The sequence below is a fragment of the Lathyrus oleraceus genome, chromosome 3 (assembly GCF_024323335.1).
Source record: "Lathyrus oleraceus cultivar Zhongwan6 chromosome 3, CAAS_Psat_ZW6_1.0, whole genome shotgun sequence".
NCBI lineage: Eukaryota > Viridiplantae > Streptophyta > Magnoliopsida > Fabales > Fabaceae > Lathyrus > Lathyrus oleraceus.
Window position 1 is genome coordinate 225,410,830 of NC_066581.1, and position 6,740 is coordinate 225,417,569.

The 6,740-nt window shown below is 38.2% G+C and overlaps 1 non-coding gene across 1 annotated transcript; it reads left to right on the top strand.

Annotated features, from left to right (window-relative positions):
* The first annotated feature begins 3,303 nt into the window (after nucleotides 1-3,303).
* On the top strand, nucleotides 3,304-3,410 carry LOC127133295 (small nucleolar RNA R71). Its single transcript, XR_007807281.1, has one exon. It is a non-coding gene; the product is annotated as a small nucleolar RNA R71 (small nucleolar RNA).
* The last annotated feature ends 3,330 nt before the right edge of the window (nucleotides 3,411-6,740 follow it).

Consider the following 6,740-nt stretch of genomic DNA (forward strand, 5'->3'; position numbering starts at 1 on the left):
CCATAAACCTGGATTATAGATGCTCTACCAACCACTAGCAGGCACAAACCTATTGTCTGTAGTGATAACTTACTCGACCTAGGTATTTGGCTTCATAAATGTGTGAATCTTGAGCACTTTTCTCTTCAAACGCATTCTACATTCCTTTGAGGACTATTCTTCTTCATCTCTTCTTCTTTAAATTAGGATCTACCATCATCAACCCGCCATCATCACTAACCTAAACACTCAGGTATTAAATTTTTCCTTGTCATTTATCTTCTCTTTTTTAGGGGATGTCGGTTATTATTAGGTAATAATATGAAAATAACAACTACATAGTGTCATACCCCAAAATTCACCCTACCCTTCACAAGGTTTATCTAGGTCACTAACCTTAATCATATGCATATCCTTGTGATCATTTATGTCATTTGCATAGCCATGATCCAATACAAGAGGACAAGTATCTTAGATTCCAAGCTTTGTGTTTGCACCTAGTGGAAGCTAAGGTTTCCCTGCATCTAGAGGTGGCTCATACTACCAAACCCTAATTAGAAGTAACTCTTGAAGCTTGTGCGTTGTGCCTGATCGCTATATTCACAAGTGCACGAATCGCGTCAGAGTAATATAAAAGAATATCGATCCCACAGAGACCAAATCATCAATCTATCAATTACTATTTTACGATGTTTATCTAAGGCGGTACAATTGAGATATTGATGTCACAAAATAACAGTAAATAAAGAAAATAAATACAGTGCAGATAAAGATAGGCTTGAATGTATTTCACGTCAGTTAAACGATGCTTCGATTGTCTAAATAGAACTACTTATGGGGAAATATTTTCTACTCTTGAAAAGAATCCATTTAACGGGAATTGTCGCTTTCGCGTATACAAAACCGAGTTTACCCTTAAATTAAGGCCTTTTATTGTCACTTATAAAATGTGCGCAGAACGCTAAAGTAGTAAACCTATTTTTAAGAAATGAGACTCGTAAGCTTAGTTGAAAAGTGATTTTGATTCGGAAATTTTTACCCAAAGAGTTTACTGATTTTAAATCTATCAACGCGTCCGAAAACAGTTTCAAAAATCATTTTTCCCTATACGTTTAGCTACATGCTCGCCCTTCTCGTTCTGCACGACTGTGATGCCTCCCTTTTTGGGTACCACATGTATACGACTTACCCATTTACTATCGAAGATCTGATAGATTATACCAGCCTCTAGCAGTTTAAGAACTTCCTTATTTACCACCTCACTCATTACAGGGTTGATTCTTCTCTGATGTTCTCTGGAAGGTTTTGAATCCTTCTCTAGCGAGATCTTGTGCATACACATGGATGGGCTTATACCTTTTAAATAAGAGACGTTGTATCCTAAGGCCGAGGGGTATCTTCGTAAAACATTCAAGAGTTGGTTTGTCTCGTTTTGGTTTAAGGTGGCACTAACTATTACTGGGCGGTTCATTTCTTTATCCAAAAACTCGTATCTTAGGTTCTTGGGTAATTCCTTAAGTTCTTGAGTTGGTTTTTGAAAGTTTGGTGAAAGGTCAGGAGTAAGGGCCAAACATTCGTTAGTGTGAGGTTCCGTTTCGTTTAACTCGTCATCCTTTTCATTCGGGTTTGAAAATGGTTCGATCATAGGTTCTTCTTGATCAAATTCCCTTATGCATTCATCTATGATATCAATCGCGTAACATGCGTCTCCTATGATTGGTGCCATCAGGAACTTTGAAAGAATAAACTCTATCTTTTCATATCCTACTTCGAAAGTTAATTTTCCTCTTTTAACATCTATTATAGATCCGGCTGTTGATAAAAATGGTCTACCTAAAAGGATAGGGATATCGTCGTCTTTCTTGATATCCATGACCATAAAGTCTATCGGGATATAAAGTTGACCGATCCTAACGGGGATGTCTTCTAATATGCCTACAGGATACTTAACAGATCTATCGGCTAATTGGAGGGACATCTTAGTTGGTTGTAATTCTCCTAAGTTTAACCTTTTACACACAGCTAAGGGCATTAAACTCACACTAACGCCTAAGTCTAGGAAAGCTTTGTCGATCACATGACTCCCTAGAATGCAAGGTATAGGAAAACTCCCAGGGTCTTTCTCCTTCTTAGCAAGTTTATTCTCGGAAATAAAGTTGCATTCCAAGGGTTTGGGATCGTCAAGCCTACGCTTGTTGGTTAAGATGTCTTTGAGAAATTTGGCGTAAGATGGAATTTGGGTGATGGCTTCGGTGAAAGGAATCTCTACATGAAGCTTCTCTATTACTTTTATAAACTTTTGGTATTGGTTATTGGTTTTGGTTTGTTTAATTCTTTGTAGATATGGGATTGGTGGTTTGTAAGTTTTATCCTTGGCTCCTCCTTCTTGGTTGGTTTGTTTTTCGGGTTCCGCCGGTTCCTCTTCTTGGTTGGTAGGTATATTTTCTTCAGAAGCTTTGGCCTCGCTCATGGCTGGGTTATGAGGCACTTCGTAAGCAGTCTCACTTCGTAATGCGATAGCGTTAGCTTGCCCTCGAGGGTTGGGTTGAGGTTGTCCAGAGAATTGTCCTCCAGGTGTAGTTTGCGGGGCTTGGTTTTGTGCTACCTGTGAGATCTGGGTTTCAAGCATCTTATTATGAGTAATTATCTGATCAACCTTAGTCCCTAATTGCGTTATCAGTTTGTTTACGTGAATGTTCTGGTTTAGGAATTCTTTATTTTGCTGATTCTGGCCTGATATAAAGTTCTCCGTGATCTTTTCAAGGTTAGGCTTTTGGGGCACAACTTGCATAGGTTAATTTGGTTTTTGGGCTTCAAAACCTTGTGGTCTTTGAGGTGCATAATTTTGGATAGGGTTCTGGTTTTTATAGGAAAAATTCGGGTGATTCTTCCATCCAGTGTTGTAAGTGTTTGAAAATGGGTTACCTTGGGCGTAATTCACTTGGTTGGTGTTCAGGTCATTCAAAAGGTTACATTCCGCTGATTCGTGTCCTTTAGATCCACAAAGTTCACACTCTGTATGGACTACCGCTACGGTGTTAGAGTTTGTAGAAATATGTTCGACCTTAAGGGCTAAAGCGTCCATTTTCGCTTGCATCATGTCCATAGAACTTTATCTCATGTATTCCACCTTAGGTCTCCTTTTTCTCTACTGATGCTCGTTCAGTTCCCTATTGGTAATGGTTTTGGGCCATATCCTCAATTAGGTCACAAGCTTTAGGGTAAGGTTTGTTCATCAACGCACCACCATCGACAGTGTCGATGCTCATCTTTGTGTTGTAATGAAGTCCATTGTAGAAGGTATGAACGATCGGCCATTGTTCTAGGCCATGGTGTGGACAGACTCTTAACAGCTCTTTGTATCTTTCCCAGGCTTCAAAAAGCGATTCTCCTTGGTTTTGAGTAAATCTAGTTATTTGGTTTCGAAGAACAACAATCTTACTAGGGGGAAAATATCTAGCAAGGAATACTCTCCTAAGGTCCTCCCAGGTAGTTATTGAGTTAGCTGGAAGTGAATCTAACCAAAAACATGCTTTATCCCTGAGGGAGAAAGGAAATAATCTTAAACGAATCGCATCAGGTGAAGCACCGTTGGATTTAAAGGTGTCGTCCAGTTGGATAAAGACTTTTAAATGTTGATTTGGGTTCTCAGTAGCGAGATCCACGAATTGGTTCTGTTGCACTAATTGCAGTAAAGATGGTTTTAGTTCGAAATTGTTGGCAGGAATGAGGGGGTTTACTATACTAGAACTAGGTTCCTCGTCAGAGGGTTGGGCAAATTCCTTAAGAGGTCTCCGGTCGTGATTCTTGGCCATAACTTTCTTAATTCAGATGAGTAAGAGGCGTGTACGAGTGTAACGTTCGGGTTCCACTAAAGGATCTACTAAATTTCCGGTACTACAGGTTCTTCGCATTTACCGGCTAATAATGCCTTAGTCTAGAAGGTGTAACAACAGGGTGTGAAATTTGAGGAAGTTGGTCCCCGACAACGGCGCCAAAAACTTGATCGCTATATTCGTAAGTGCACGAATCGCGTCAGAGTAATATAAAAGAATATCGATCCCACAGAGACCAAATTGTCAATCTATCGATTACTATTGTTACGATGTTTATCTAAGGAGGTACAATTGAGATATTGATGTCACAAAATAACAGTAAATAAAGAAAATAAATACAGTGCAAATAAAGATAGGCTTGAATGTATTTCACGTCAGTTAAACGATGCTTCGATTGTCTAAATAGAACTACTTATGGGAAAATATTTTCTACTCTTGAAAATAATCCATTTAATGGGAACTGTCGCTTTCACGTATTCAGAACCGAGTTTACCCTTAAATTAAGGCCTTTTATTGTCACTTATAAAATGTGCGCAGAACGCTAAAGTAGTAAACCTATTTTTAAGAAATGAGACTCGTAAGCTTAGTTGAAAAGTGATTTTGATTCGGAAAGTTTTACCCAAGGAGTTTACTAATTTTAAATCTATCAACGCGTCCCAAAACAGTTTCAAAAATCATTTTTCCTTAAAGTGATAAAAAATTCCTAGTTAACTAAGCCAGGGTGCTTTCACACTCCTTGAGTAGTTAAAATTAACTAAGTTTGTTTTAGAAAACTCGAATTAAAAATCAAAAAAGCCCTTAAAGCATTTCTACAGATGCAATATGTGAAACATCTCTTTAACCGCGATCCTTACATTCTAACCTTTGAAAGATTTAGCCAGACATGGTGATACGAACAAATACAACGATATTGAACATGTTGAAAAGAAGTTTAGATTGTAAGGCGTGAAGAACAAGTAAAGCGTGTAAAACAATTTAAAACGAGCAATAAAGATAATGGCGAGAAGATTAAATAAAGTAAAGACAATGGCAGAAAATTAAATAAAGTAAAGCATGACAAGAAATTAAATAAAGTAAAACATGGCAAGAAAAATAAAAAGGCGATTAAATTAGAACCTGCTCCAAACGGAGGCTTTAAATCTGGTACAAGGAAGTAAATGAACCTTTGACTTCGAAAATAAAGACGACGACAAAGTCAAAGTGCTCCAACTCAATTTCACTAAGGTGTGATAACCCCTCGATGTGACGGATTACCGTTTTTAGAAATGATAATATAGTCTTAGTGTTGTAAACTAAGTTGGATGTTTTGGAAATGAACTAGAACAACCTATTTATAGAGGAATTCAGCAGCATGCAAAGACCAGGATGCCCTTCAACTTCTCTTTAGTGGGGATGTGAAATGCAAAGGTGGCGCCCGCCACCCTTCTATGGCGCCCGCCATGTGAGTGAATGGGGAAGTTCATGGGATCGTGGCAGTTTCCTCCCGGTTGAGGGATGATGTGTCATGGCCTCTCTTATAGCGGCCGCCATGCAGAACGCCATGAGTACAATATTTGCTGAAAACCCTAATTTTTTGGTCTTTTTGCTTCGTTTCTTCTAAAAGGTCTTGAAAGCGCTAAATACCTGAAAATAACCCAAAAGAAAGCATAACACAAGCAAAATGATAATAAAGACCTAAAAAACATGTGAAATCCGAGTCAAAAACGCGGTGTGATTCAGTGTGATCAGTGTCTAACATTGGTGATCCATCTATGGCTTCTTGGTGCCTAATTTAGGTTCCTCGCTTGATCATGGTGTCCCCAGACCCTAATTCATGGCCATCATTCCTTGGGTGTGCCCCTAACCTCCCTTCATTGGCTCATCATCATTCCATGGTGTGTGTCACTTACTTAGCCAAAATCCAATCAAAGCCCACTTATTCATGTGTTTTCTTTGGTTTGATTGGCATTCATCTCATGGTTATACATGTTCATCTTTTGCTTATCTAGTATCATTAGTTCAAGCCCATTTCCATGGCATGACTTCCACTTGATTCAATTCACCCCTAGCATTTCATATGATCATTTCTTCATGCCTAGTCCAAGTTCATGTCTAGCTTAGGCCTATTTCATATGGTCATTTCAAGTGCCGAGTCCATGCCTTGCTATTTCATCTGGTAAGTATATGTCAAGTTCATTTCTTGCCATTGTCATGTCATTGGTGCTTGATCCATAAATCCTTGTTTGAGTCATATTTCATGATACATCTAGGGTTTTACTAAAGATTTGTTTCATGCTTGGTATTGTCCATCCAAGTTATGGTCTTTGATCCATGGCTAGGTATTCATCAAGTCCATCTATGCTTGGCATCATCCATACACTTCCATTGGTTTGGTCTTGGTCCATCCAAAATTCATTCATGTCTTTTGATTCATGTTAATGGTTCATTCAAGATTTGTCACGGGCCATTCTCTCATGTTTCATTCATGGGTCTTTGCTTTGATTCTATTCAAATTACAAGTCTTGAAGCCATTCACACTCAAACTTATCTTCCATACCACACGATTCATTCCATACCATGTCTTGACTAATTTAATTCAAGGTCATTACAAATTATGTTCAAGGCATGGTCATTATTCATATCAACCCATTCAAGTTAATTCAATATCCTTTTAATCCATACAGTTCATTCAAAGTCAATTCATATCAGTTCAAGTATCAATTCCATTCAAATACCATTCATTATATGATCATACCATAGTCATTACAAGCTATAAAATGTCTATACGTGAGAAAATACAAAAAAAATGGAACTTTGACCAAGTGTTGACTTTGGTGTTGACTTTTTTGTCAACTTTAGACAAAGTCAACCCAATTCCCCAAAACCCTAATTTCCCTAACCCTAATCCTATTTCCATCTATAATCTCCATTCTTTGATCCCTGACC